At 33.4% G+C, this 14,920-nt stretch overlaps 1 long non-coding RNA gene across 1 annotated transcript; it reads left to right on the top strand.

Moving 5' to 3' along the window:
• The first annotated feature begins 3,302 nt into the window (after positions 1–3,302).
• On the top strand, positions 3,303–7,439 carry LOC109122381 (uncharacterized). Its single transcript, XR_002029832.2, has 3 exons — positions 3,303–3,457; positions 3,552–3,684; positions 7,111–7,439. It is a non-coding gene; the product is annotated as an uncharacterized LOC109122381 (long non-coding RNA).
• The last annotated feature ends 7,481 nt before the right edge of the window (positions 7,440–14,920 follow it).

The raw sequence follows: 14,920 nt of genomic DNA, 5'->3' as shown, positions 1-14,920 counted from the left end.
TTCTAGTGAAGCTTCATCATGGGAAATTCCATAATCTCATTTTCCAATTCCTACACTCCCAACAACCAACCCACTCCTAGCAACCAGTCCGATAACCAATCCACTCCTAGCAACCGATTTGATGTCTACTCAAATCTCTCCATCCATTCCTTTCATTCAGTCGAACTGAACAATAGTTCTAATACATGACAGATGGTCAAATGCAAGGAGAGATAAAACATTGCCACCAACAACCCAGTCTACACCACAATTCAAAGTCTACTCAAGGAGGTGTATAGTACCTGATACACTCATGCCTTGCCATGAAGCCAAACTGGAGATAATGCCTAAATCAGGTTTGGATAATTCTTCATCCTTTTCACATTCCTCACTTCCTATAGACCTAGTGCCTAGTGACTTAGATTTCCCGATAACACTTAGGAAAGGTGATAGATCTTGTACCATTCATCCCATATCTAATTTCATCTCTTGTCATATATTATCCTCATCTTTTTTTGTTTTTACCTCTTACTTTTTTTCCATAGAAATTTCAAAAAATGTACAAGAAGCATTTTGTGATCCAAGATGGAAAACAACAATTGTGGAGGAAGTCAAAGCTTTGGAAAAAAAAATGGAAAGTGGGAACTTGTTACCTTACAGAAAGGCAAAATAATTGTGAGATGTAAATGAGTATTTTCAGTAAAATACAAATTTGATGGCTCGGTGGAACGGTACAAGGCAAGATTGGTTGTTAAAGGATTTACTGAGACTTATGGGATAGATTACTAGGAGACTTTTGCACCGGTGGAAAAATTGAACATAATCTAAATTCTTCTTTCTTTGGTTGCAAACTATGATTGGCCTCTTCAGCAGCTGGACATAAAAAATGTTTTTCTCAATGGGGAATAAGATGAAGAGTTTTACATGAATGTACCACCAGGACTTGACAAGGAAGCTCCAATAAACTTTCTCAATTGAAGAAAGCTCTCTATGGTCTCAAACAATCACCCTGGGCATGGTTTGAAATACTCTTAAGAGTAGTAAAACAATATGACTATCTTCAAGGACATTTAGATCATACCATGTTTTACAAAACTACTGATGAGGGTAAAATAACTATTCTCATGGTTTATGTTGATGATATGATTTTAACAGGCAATGATCATGTAGAAATCGAAGCTTTGAAGAAGATCCTAGCTAAGGAGTTTGAAGTAAAAGACCTTGGTGCACTAAGGTATTTTCCAGGAATGTAGATTGCTAGAAATAAAAATGGAATATCTGTTTCTCAAAGAAAGTACACTTTAGACTTACTCAAGGAAATAGGAATGCTTGGTTGCAAGCTCAATGACATTCTAATTGATTCAAGACACAAGATAGACCTGGTTGAAAAAAATGATCCAATTGACAAAGGAAGATACTAATGACTGGTTGGAAAGCTCATTTTCTTCTTACACTAGGTCGAATATTGCTTTTGCAGTAAGTACAGTCAGTCAATACATGCATTCTCCATATGAAGCACACATGAATGTTGTCTATAAAATACTGCAATATCTCAAAGGAACCCCAAGAAAAGGACTTCACTTTGGAAAGCACGGCCAATTCAAAATAGAGGCCTTCACAAATGCAAATTAGGCGGGGTTTATAGAAGATAGGAGGTCAACATCTGGCTATTGTACATTTGTGTTTAGAAATCTTATCACATGGAAAAGTAAAGAACAAAATGTGGTGGCGAGAAGTAGTGTTGAAGCTGAGTTTAGATCGATAACTCATGGAATTTGTGAATCCTTGTGGATTAAGAGAGTATTAGAAGAACTAAAGATTACAATTCATCCCCTAGCTGTGATGTATTGTGACAACAAGGTAGCTATAAGCATCTCCCACAATCTAGTCCACCACAATCAAACAAAACATGTTGAGGTGGACCGTCATTTCATCAAGGAAAAAATTGAGCAATGGGAAATATGCTTGACATATGTGTCATCCAAAAGCCAAATTGTTGCTGTTTTAACTAAAGGAATGCCAATAGAAGAATGTGGAAATTATGTGAACAAGTTGGGTATGATAGACATCTATGCCCAACTTGAGGGCGAGTGTTGGAAAGTTAGTTTGGTTAGACTAGTTCAAATTGGACTCAAATTTTAGAATGGATAGGTTCCTTTATTTGAGGAATTATTTGGATTCTAGTTTTTTTGTACGTAGTTAAAGTTTTATTCAGATTATGATTAGAATTAGATTGGTTTTTCAATTTCCTTATTTTTATCCCATGAATTATCTATCTGCTAGTTATTTAAACGGATGTAGCCTATGTTCTGAAAGATAAAGCAATAAAATAATAGTTTATCCAAAAAAATCTTTCACAGTTTTAAAAACCAATTGCACAAGTCTACACAAGTCAGATTATGATCATTCTCTATCAGCGTATTTCGTATTGCAACTCCAAGTCCATCAACATATGGTACGATAGTGTATTTGCTAAGAGATCAAACAGGTACAATAAGGAATACAATAAGGAATGTGAAGTAAAATTTGAACGATTGAAATGTATTCTTTTTGTATGGTTTAATTAAGCCTTTTATAAGTTTAGAAGACATTGATACAAAAGAAAAAAAAAGTCTTTAGTCTAAAATAATCGGATCACATAATGATCACTCTCATGGTTGCAACATGCAGGTCTAATTGATCAAGATCTCGATCATACAAATAGGCGGTATTCTTCTTACACTTGGGGTAAAACAAAGAAAAAGGCAAAGCAAGGAAATTTGGAAATAATTTACCTTTTTTATTTAATTCAATATGGTGAAAATTATTTGAATTTTTTTCATTTTTATATAAGTAAAAATAATTGAAAAAGAAATATATAAGAAAAATAGTGAATTCAAACATATTTTTTTTTCTTTTAAATAAAAAAATAATCCCTTTGTTTATCTCTTGCATTTTTCTCTTTTCTACAGGGGATAGAAAAATCGATATGCCATATGCCATAAACCCCTGCTCTCACCCTATTGTAAGATTACTTATTGTGAAAAAAGAAAAGAAAAGAAATGCCCAATCTACTATTCCTCTCTTTGAGAGAAAGAGAGGAATGGATAATAATAGCTTCGGAGGGAATAGAGTTTGGAGTAGCGTGCCCGTCAATTTAGGAGTAGAAAAGTATGAGACACGGCCGACAATATGGAATTAAGGTGGATTTATACCAGTTAGTCAGGCATTCACATTGGTGGAGGCCTGCAAGCCAATCATAATGGTATTGATGGACCTGGAGACCAAGACAATTTCCAAACCCAAAATTGCAGTCAAGGTTTCCCTACCTTCATCCCATTTCTTAAGCTGTAGCATAGTATCTCTATCTATATATACTCACAGTTCCATTAATGAGAAATCAGAACACAAAAGAATGGGTATTACTACTTCCCTCTCATATCTGTTGTTCTTCAACATCATCCTCCCAACCTTAACGGCTTCTCCAATATTGTTTCAGGTATTACACGTCATTTTATCACATATATTATCTCTCCCCCTTCTTATGTGTCTTGTGTGTATGTAATGATAATTTTGCGGGATTGGATTATCAGGGGTTCAATTGGGAATCATCCAAAAAGCAAGGAGGGTGGTACAACTTCCTCATCAACTCCATTCCTGAACTATCTGCCTCTGGAATCACTCATGTTTGGCTTCCTCCACCCTCTCAGTCTAATGCATCCGAGGGTAAAAACCAGTACATTGAAAACTTATTAGACTCATTTATTATTTAATTTTCATCATTATTAAATATTATCTCCATCTAAACCCCCTCATTTATCTTCCCATTTTCTTCTTTTACCAACCTCTCCTTGGGTCACTTCATTCCTTTCCCATTCCCATTCTACAACTTAATTACCCAACGCCTCTTCTAAATTTTTTTTGGGAAACTTGTGTTTTGGGCCGACTATTTAGGAATAATTAGGTTTTCGAAACCTAAGAATTGCAAATTTAAGATTCCCTCATTTATGTGCAAAATAATATAATCTTTGTGCACTTTGTGCTGAATGGACTTTTTATACCCACTTTGCCCACACCCAGTCTCCATGTTAGCATCCATGTTACTAGAAAGGTTTAAGGAAAAAAAAAACAAAAAAGTAGGAAATCTTATGTTTTGGCTACATTTTTCTCTCTCTTCACTTCCTCATCACTCAAACCCGAGAACCATATGAAATTTCTCACTTTCCCAAAACTTCTTCTCCTCATTTTGCTCTAACCCCACATATGAAATTTCTCTCCAAATTTTATCAAGAAACCTCAAAGCCAAAGCCTGACGGTTTGTTTTCTTCTTATTCATAGCTACCCAAAAAAACCTTTACCTTGTTTTCCTTTTATCCTGGAACCCAATAAACCCTAACATTTGCCTTGTTTTCCTCTCATCCCGAAAACCCAAATCTCATTACTCTAATATCTTCTTTGCCCCAAAACCCTTCAAAATCGCAAGATTCATGTGATCGAAATGGAGAAAATTATCAACTCACAACTTCATGATGTAGATTTGGGGACATGGGGAGTTGTAAGTGCTCTGTCGTTCTCTCTTTAAGGCTCCAATTGTTATTCTCTCTCTTCATCAACATCAAAAAGTGAATATCTTCTTCTGTAGCTATTCTGATCATGCTTCTATCGTTCATTTTGTGATTTTGTTTTGTTGTTTTTTTTTTTGGTTTGTTTTTGGTATGTTGATGAAATTAGATGTAGTCAATAAGGACGGATGGAGTGTGTTAAGGATATGTCGCTAGTTGTTCAACGGATGAGAGAGAAAGGGAAAATTTGGGAAAATTAAGGCTTAATAAATTAATAGAAGGTTTTTTTTTTGTGGATTGTTATTCTTTTTTGCACTCTTATTGTTTATTTTGGATTATGCTTAATTGAAGTCATGGATTGTTAGAACTTCTTGTTACTACTAATTTTTTTAGTTAGTTTTCTGATGTAATGATTTATGCACTATTATTTTAACTTGGTGAATGGGTTTATATGGCCTTGGATCTTCCATTGTGCTCGTTCTCATATATTTTTAATAGGAATCTAGGACCATGCTATTTGATTTGCTTATTTTCTTGATTTTTAGGATGATTCACAATATGTAGTTACCGGAGGTGATAAGATCCCTAGAACTATTTTTTGAAGGATGCTAGAGTGGCTTTGCCAAATTTCTAATGTCACTAGATATTTAGGATGCTACTCTTTTAAGGCTTCAAGCATACTTAATAAATTCATGCTTCAATTTGCTAAGTGAGAAGAAAAACATTTGTTAAGAAAAAGTTTTAAACTTTTTCAGCATTTTTCATCTAATAAATTGTTAAGAAAATAAACGAAAAGGTTGTGGTTGAATTAGCCATTGTATGCAGGGGCAAATGTAAATATATATATATATATATATATATATATATATCCATTAATTCAGATATTGTTTTCTTGTAGGAAAATAAGCACAAATTTTCCATTAAGTTTTCAATTCAGATTATCCATTATTTATTTATTTGAATCAATATCCAATATTGTCTTCTATTTATCCATGATATTGTTTTCTTGTAGGAAAATAAGCACAAATTTTGTCTTTGAATTTGTCTTTGCAAGTTTCTGAGTTCTTTGTTGCTTTACCTTTGTTTTCTTACTAACCAAGCAAATACTTCTAATTTATTTTTAAATTCTAATACACATTCTCTTTAATTACATACATCCATATTTGGCATTTTCTTTATTTACCCATTGAATTATCTAATGCAAGTTTCAAATTTGATTTTCCTGTTCCTGGATATCTCATTCTCCCCGCATGCATGGCATGGTATGGAATTCTTTTTCCATTTTTCTTGCACTTTTTTTTTGTGTTCTTTATTGCTTTAGTGAAATCTCATTTAGACTGAATGATAATTTGAATGATTAATTGTTTAAGGTGTTTGAAGTTCTAATTTCATGATATAGTGATATCTTTATATTTTTTATTTCTTTAGATTTTGTGATATCATTTTTATTTTTTTTAGAATGTAACAACATGGGAAGGGACATTGCTTGAATTATCACATTTTCAAAATGGCTAGGATTCAAAGAAAATGATAGAAAGTATTTGATTTTTTTCATATACTTTTAAGATAATTGTTCCTTTTTTTTTCAGTTTTATGTTGAATATCTGTGATAAACGATGACTATGATTTACAGTATACTAACTTGTAATAATAATTTTATGGGGAACTATCACTAATACTGCAAATTCCATTTCAAAACTGGAAGAGGCATAAGTAATCAATCCCATATGGCATAAAGCATTATGGTGCCTAGGAAATGGCCTCACTAATCAAGTAATGATGTTCTAGTGACCTGATTGAGCTTTCTATGACTCCCTTTTTGGACACTTTTTTTATTTTATATTTTTTTATATTTTGTTGCTTATTTGATAGCCTTTGATCTAATTAATTTAACATTTCGTTTTAATTACTAGTGAATTCATTATTAACCATATGTTGTTAGGCGTCAGAGATCCATGAGGACATCCATACTAATGCAACTAATCAACAACTTGTGTTGCTTTTTCTAAAGCAAAGATGAGAACTTTAGGGTATTGCTTCATTATGCATTCAACCTCGATTAACATTCCCATCTTTGAGGACTTCATTTCTATTGCTTATATATTTCATTTCTTCGTGTTTCTGTTATTTCTTTTTTGCAAAGTGGTACCAAGTTGTAGGTTGTTCCTTATTTATTATGTTACTGCTTATACGAGTGTGTACCCTTACACTTGTTCATAATAGGTGAAATAATTTGCATAAGAATTTTTATAGCAATTTTACCTATTCATTCTACACTTAATATCGATCTTGATGATCCTACGCTATCATGGCCAAAATATTTACACGTTTTGATTTTGATATTAGAATTGTTAGATGAACGTACATGATGTTAAGTAGAAGCAAAGCCCTAAATTTACTTCTAGCTTCTTGGAACATAGTAGGAAGTGATAAGTTTTTAAGGCTAGTTCATTGAGTTTCCAAGTTTAGGTTTTCTTGGGAAGAACTTATTGTTAATGTGTGAATTCATTCAAGGTAATTAGTGTAAAATTTTCTAGATTTTGCAAGTGAAAACACCTTAGCTTTTCCTATTACATTTGTGTTTTTGCAGGTTGATTGTCACTTCTCAATGAATGGAAGCAATAGGGTCACCCTCGAAGGTGGACATATAGGTGTTGTTAGGAGTGTGCTTCCTATGTCCAGCAAGCAGATTGGCACCACCCAAAGCCAAGGCATCTTTGGATGCATTCCTTTTAATTTAAATTTTTTCCACAAAATTTTTCATTTCTTTTTAGTGGAGATTGAAATTTTCCGTTAGTGGTGGTGTGAATTTTTTGTACCATTTTTGTATCCCTTTTAATTTAAGATTAGATTGAAACTTTCATCAAGTAATAATAGAAAAAAAAAAAACAATATTGATAAATTGTGTTACAATTTATATAAAGTTATTCAAGATTTACATTCCAGTTAATTGTTGCCAAGAATATATATATATATATATATATCACTATATTAAACAAGAAGTTGGTGTAGGTCATGATAACAACAAAGATGGGCCTTCCCAAACAGTTATGTGATGAAAATAAGAAGCTTCTATTCTTTTCTCTTTTTCAACCTCATTAGGTATTAGGCCATTGTTGTAAGTTCATCCCATTGAAGCTGCAAGGAGAAATAATTTGTGAAAAAACATTATAAACAACAATAAATAAGTAGAAATTCATATGTTAAGACTCTATCAAAGGCTTACATACCAAAAGGCTTACTCAAAGTTAACGATTTTGATGAGTTGGATGGATGATTGCGAATTGAGGCCTATTCAAATGCGCCAGTTTGTGTGACTAGGTACTGACACATCTTTTTTCCCTCTTTTAATGTTCCAAAACTATCAATGGCTTAGATTTAAATATCAGGACCATACAAAATTGACAATGTAAGAAACATCATATTGAATGGATCTTGTGTGTCTGTGTTGGAATTTTTACATCATACTAAAATACTTAATAGCTTTGTTTACAATAAACTAAAACAGTTATTTTTTTTCATATTTAAATTTACCAACACAATTTTATTTGTACAAATAATTGTGGTCAATTCTTTAAAGAACTAGTCTCCAAAAATTGATTGTTGAAAGCTTCTATTTACATGCTTCTATTCAGTCTTAAATATGCCAATTATTTTTGAAAAGTAGCAGGCCTACATCATCAAAGTAAGGAAAATATGACTTTTCAATTGTAGTTGCAAGGCTGTGACAGAGTGAAATATCAGTATTAAAGAAAATTAGAAGTGAAAGGCCATTGGATTTAAGGGAAAAAATGCGAGGTTAGGAGTTTTAACTCCACATGAGGCCCCATAAGATTTTTGTAATCTTTTATCTTCATATTTTAAACTATAACGATAGTAAAAGGGAAATAGAGTGAATAATAGGTAGGATTATAAAGAAATCTTCATTTTACATTTACTTACAGACACAATGTTAATCTCCATCACAAATCAAGTGTATGAAGATTTCACGTAAATGGGAAAATATTAGGAAAAAAAAAGAGGAAAATGGTTAAGAAATTGTGAAACATAACCGTTTGAAAAACTCCATCACATAAATCATCTAATAACACCAAATCAGTGTACACTTTTGTTAATTCAAGTTTATTGATGAATGTACATATGTATATGAAATATTTTGCAAGGAATGTTGATCATCAACTACATGTTCAGAATTTGGTTTTCCAACTGATGAACATTCATCATTTCTCATCCATCTTGGTTCATAAAACACCTAAGCTCGGACAACTTCTTCTTTAGAAGTACATGATTTTTAAACACTCCCCTTATAAAGGAGCACATTTTTTTGACATACAGCCCAAGAATCGTACACTCCATGTCTACGACCCACAAACACTACATAGTATGTTTGCTTGTTCGTCATCTGATGACATAATTATTGTTGGTTAATTTTTTATAATCAATCAAGTAATAACTATTGAAAAATATAGTGCGAAACATATATAATTCACACATGTGTACCACATTGTAGGATAATAACAGTGATGATTAACTACAAAATTTAAAATATAACAAGTAATGTCTGGGATTGAAGATCCAAGGTCTCGGATAGGTAGAATCCAACTTTAACTAAGGTAGTACCTAAGGTCGCTTAAGGTAGTACCTAAGGTCGCTTAAGGTAGTACTTATGGTAGATTAAGGTGGTACCTAAGGGCTATTAAGGTAGTACCTAAGGTACAGTCCGAAAAAAAACCAAAGGTGAACCACTTGCCCACACAAAAGAATCACATAATGGCATAGTCTAAGGATCACAAAGGAAGGTTTGAGGCTTCAGATAGGTAGAACCCAACTTTAAATAAGGTAGTACCTAAGGTTAGAACCTAATGTAGAATAAGGTGGTACCTGAGGGCTATTAAGGTAGTACCTAAGGTACAATCCGCAAAAAACCAAAGGTGAACCACTTGACCACACAAAAGAATCATATAATGACATGGTCTAAGGGTCACAAAGGAAGGTTTGAGGCTTCGGATGGTAGAACCCAACTTTAAATAAGGTAGTACCTAAGGTCGCTTAAGGTAGCACCTAAGGTAGAATAAAGTGGTACCTAAGGGCTATTAAGGTAGTACCTAAGATACAGCCCGCAAAAAACCAAAGGTGAACCACTTGACCACATAAAAGAATCACATAACGGCATGGTGTAAGGGTTACAAAGGAAGGTCCAAGGCTTCGGATAGGTAAAACCCCATATTTTACTTAATGGCTCAATCACCAATGTTAACCGGTTGAAAATTTTCCTCTATCGATTATAGTTATTTCTCAACCGGTAACCACTGGAAGAAATTGCATGATTGCATTGAACAAGTCAACCAATTGAGAATTGGCCTCAGTTGATTAAGAAATGGCCTTTGTCGGTCGGGTGAATTCCTTAGCCGGTAGACACTGCATCCAATAATTTCTCAACCAATTGAGAAATTTCCTCAGCCAGTCATGTGAAATCCTCAGCCAGTAGACACTGCATCCAATAGTTTATTAATCAATTGAGAAATGGCCTTTGTCGGTTGTGTGAACTCCTCAGTCGATAGACACTGCGACCAATAGTTTGTCAACCAGTTGAGAAATGGGCTCTGCTGGTCATGTTAATTCTTCCACCGATAGACACTATATTCAATACTTGCATGTGAATTAAATGGAATCGGTCGACCAGTACATATAGGCTGAAATTATAATGCAACCGACACACACTGCTTTTACAATTTCTCAATATAATTCACACCAGTTGACCTCTAAATATGAATCGGCTAACCTATACCCCCACTGGTACTCACTATATACCCTTTGAATGTAAAGATCTTATTACTTACTATATTTGAAAATTGACCCAAAGTTTATAGAGATAAAAAAATATCTAAATACCTAACAGATGTAGAAAAGCATACATGTAGAAAATGAATGATGCTATATATTACAATTTCATTTTGCTTAGCATATTCAAAGAAAAGTATAGCATATTCAAATAAAACGAATTGATCATGAACCCTGTATGTTCATCCAAGGTCACAACTCACCATGAACATGACCATATATGAAGATGGAAATGATAAATATTGGAAAAACAACAAATGTCATAATAATAATAATCTTCTCATTGTTCTTGTGGATGTATTTGTAAAAACAATAGCCAAAATGGTTTGTTTTTCTCTATTTTCCTCGTGTAAAACTAAATCACTTGCTATTTCTGAACGTATTTTAGCAAAATTACATAAGTTAGAGGCCTTCATGCAATCACCATTTGGAATGTCTGCATATGTTTAATGACATGTACTCCACAGTCCTACCTACGAAAGATATAAGAAAAACAAAACAACTTATTAAATGGATGTATAATTATAGCTCAAATAAACAATATTCATGTGAGTTATATATTCATACTAACCCATTATCTTGGGTCACAAATGAAGTTCTGAGGCTTCACACAAGTAGTACCGAACTTTAACTAAGGTAGTACCTAAGGTCGGTTAAGGTAGTTGATTGGAGCCAAAATATGTGCTTTAATGACACATATTTGATATGATTTGTGCACCAAAGGACATTCAAATCACCCAACTTGACTTAAATCGATGCTAAGGCCCTAGCCATGAGTTTAATTTGTACTTTGGAGACTTATCTCAAGTTCAAGGGAAGAAAATGGTGCAAGTTGAATCACTTTAAATTTTGAAAGATCAAAAAATGGCTAAATGATGAAATAAGTGAGTCAAGACTCATGAACCAAAAGGAAAGGTAAGATGAGGATATCATGAGTTTGGAAGATGATAAATGACCATTATGGAGTAAGAAAGAAGGCAATAAAACATGGGAAATGAGGCATGAAGCAAGATTCAGCTGCATGGAAATTTAGAACACAAAAATCTGATGGTATTATATACTCTGACTTTGAGGACAAATTTAGATCACTTTCTGGAGTCCATTGTATACATTCTATATATTTTTTCGAAGCTCGAGAAGTCAGGAGTCCAATGCTTCAAACGGTGTGCAAATTGGAGCTGAAATGAAGTTATGGCCATTTGAAGACAACTGCACCAAGCTGGAGGGTCATTTCGAAATGATTTCGAAATTCAACTTATAAATTCGAAATCCACTTCGAAATGACACCAAATTCAAATTTGCCCACTGCCACTTTGATGTTTCACCTCCTCTACCTCGGGAATTGCATCTAGGGCACTTCATCTGCCCTAAGTGGACCCCACACGACTAGAAATCACCATTTAATTATTTTTTAATCATTTTTAGGAAATTATTTTGTAATAAGTGGCCAATGAGAGTGTGCCACATGTTAGGTAATTGACGATATTATATAAACTCTCTCAATTCTAGGTTTTAGGGATTTTGGATCTTTTTCCAGAGAGTTTGACATTGAAGGTGGAAGAAAACGAAAACTTTGGTTTGTTTTCTTTTTCTTCTTTATTAAATATATTATTTTTAGTTTCTTTTGATTCAAATTATGGATTTTGACCCTATTATGGATTGTGAATGTGACATCACCCCCATGAGAGGCTAAGAGCCAACTTGGGGTTTTGAAGCATGAAAACCTAAGGGTTAGGAAACCTATAGGGACAATGGGTAAATTATTATAACAATGAGATTAATTATTGGTTGGGTGACAATTTATCAATTTTTTTATTCTATCATTGTGAGTTAGTTTAGGGAATTATACGGTAAGTTATTACCCGATACTAGTGATTCTTGGTAATTCTTGATCATTGGTTATCCTTGTCTTCCCTATCATTATTTGCCCCGAAACAAAGCTATAAGGAGAGGAAGGGTTAAAAAGGCAAATCTTAAACTAGTAATTAATCTTATTCACATGATGACTTTAGAAATCTGTTTTAAAAAAGAAAAATTAGGTTTCAAATGCAATTTTGAGTAATAGAACTCAATTTAATCGCGAGCGACCAAGGATCCCAAAACCCTAAGATCATATTACTTAAAAGATTCTTGTTTTCTCTAATTTTTATACCCTAGGTTGGATTGTGGAAAACCCTAAACTTGAATCAACTGAATTTAAAATCAATATTCATTTTTTTTATTAATTTAATTTCTTTTACTTAGTTTCACATTATTCACATATTGTTTTTCACTTTAGGATTTAAACAAAAGCAATTCATTTATTCTAGTATTGACAATTTCCATAAGCCTGTCCTTGAGGACGATACCCGGAATACTACAAAAGTTGTAGTGACTCTTTCTCTAGTTTTTCTTGACCAGAGTTGCTACGTAAAAAAGGCTAAGTATTTTGATACAATAGAAAAGTTCGGTCAGTAGTACCTAAGGTTAATTAAGGTGGTACTTAAGGCTATTAAGGTAGTACCTAAGGTACAGTCCCCAAAATAACAAAAGTGAACCACTTGACCACACTAAATAATCACATAATGACATACTCTAAGGGTCACAAATGAAGTTCTGAGGCTTCACACAAGTAGTACCCAACTTTAACTAAGGTAGTACCTAAAGTCAATTAAGGTAGTACCTAAGGTTGATTAAGGTGGTACCTAAGGGCTATTAAGGTAGTACCTAAGGTACAATCCCCAAAATAACAAAGGTGAACAACTTGACCACACTAAATAATCACATAATGACATGCTCTAAGGGTCACAAATGAAGTTTTAAGGCTTCACACAGGTAGTACCCAACTTTAACTAAGGTAGTACCTAAGATCGGTTAATGTAGTACCTAAGGTTGATTAAGGTGGTACCTAAGGGCTATTAAGGTAGTACCTAAGGTACAGTCCCCAAAATAACAATGCAACTTGCAACCGGATATGCTATAAGTTCTATCTGGATTCAATACGACTTGTAGGTCATATGGTTATTTGGGAATAATATGGTTTCCACAACCAACACAAAAGTTCAAGTCCACCAACGACTCCAAAATTGTTGATGTGCTCCATTTCAAACAAAGAAACTAAAAAACAATAAATAAAAATTATTTACCTTCAAATTTCGATTTGGGGTTAGGGCAAAATGCGACTCAAGTCAAATCAGCAACTAAGAAGAAGAAGGAGAATGTAATACTTTTGGTGATGAGAGGACGAGTTTCGAGCATGCCGAAATACCAATCCAGAAATCCAATCTTGGAGGACTATGATGATGATGATCAAAACGAATAGGCACAAAGTAGATTAATTGGGTGAAAGATTTCTAAACCCCCAATATTTTCAAGTTGGTGAATCGATGGAAATGGAGATGGAGGTAAAGTTTTAATCTTAGGGTTTCTTTAGGTTTTGAGAGGGATAAGGAGAAGAACAAATGAGATCTTGAGTTTTCTTTGGTGCTCAGTGGAGAAAGGGGTTTTTTTTTTTTCTTTTTCTAACATGTGGACGCTTGCTTACCTAGTAGAAAGGGAAGGTAAATTTGACATTAAAACCCACATAAGCTCAAAGTGCATGAAATCCTAAATATTTTTAATATTAATATGGTTAACTTTAAAATGGGAAAGTTGGGTTTTTATTTTACCAATATTTCCATATCAGCCTATGGAAACCAAAGAAACCCTTGATAATATCCATATGGCCCATGGTGCATTGTATACGGAACACTTAAAAAATAAAAGTTGGAAATGTTAAAGTGAATGGAAAGGCATTAAAAAGTAAAGAACTTTGTGATACTTCGAAGGTTGAATATGTTAATCTACTTAACTCAATTGATCTTCAAAATATATAAACCTAAATGCAAAACAAAAACACACTAGTAACCGGGTGTGAACAATAGGCTAGAGGATCATTGAAGGAAGATTGAACAATGGAATTGGCTTATCCAACTCCTAATTCGTAGAGGCTTGTAACTACACACCAAACATTGGGGTTTTGAATTTAGTTTATAGATAGACAAGCCTCTCATTCTTGTGTTACTTAGTTTCTCAAGTATAATACAAAACAAAGATGATTGATTTATTTCATCCGTAGAATAAGCATTTGACGGATCATGGCTCTAAAAGGAATTACAATATGTGATCTATCAAAGTTTGGAAGGATGAAATCACAACATAATCAAAACAGAAGTGACTATCCCAAACTCAAATTCTAGCAATTGTATGATCTCCAATATAGATTAAATACCATAAGATGAAATCACTTAAACCCCAATTTTTAGTTTTTTAATTAAACCACTGGACCATTTCCACAACCATGGAAACATCAAACCCTAGCTCTAAACAATAACCAAACTATAAACCGGAAAATTCGAACAAACCCAATAAATCAATTGCATCAAAATCTTTAAAGAACCACAAAAATAGGTAATAAAATCAATCAAAAGATTAGTGCACACTTCAAACAACTATAAGAAAAATAATAAACCCAGTTCATCCTAATAGCCAAGCAAACAAATTAACTAAAAACCCACTAATCTAATTCCACTAAAACCCCA

This window comes from Vitis vinifera, chromosome 3, assembly GCF_030704535.1.
Source record: "Vitis vinifera cultivar Pinot Noir 40024 chromosome 3, ASM3070453v1".
Lineage (NCBI taxonomy): Eukaryota > Viridiplantae > Streptophyta > Magnoliopsida > Vitales > Vitaceae > Vitis > Vitis vinifera.
Note: the sequence above shows the minus strand (reverse complement) of the source record. Positions and strands in the feature narration are given on the sequence as shown.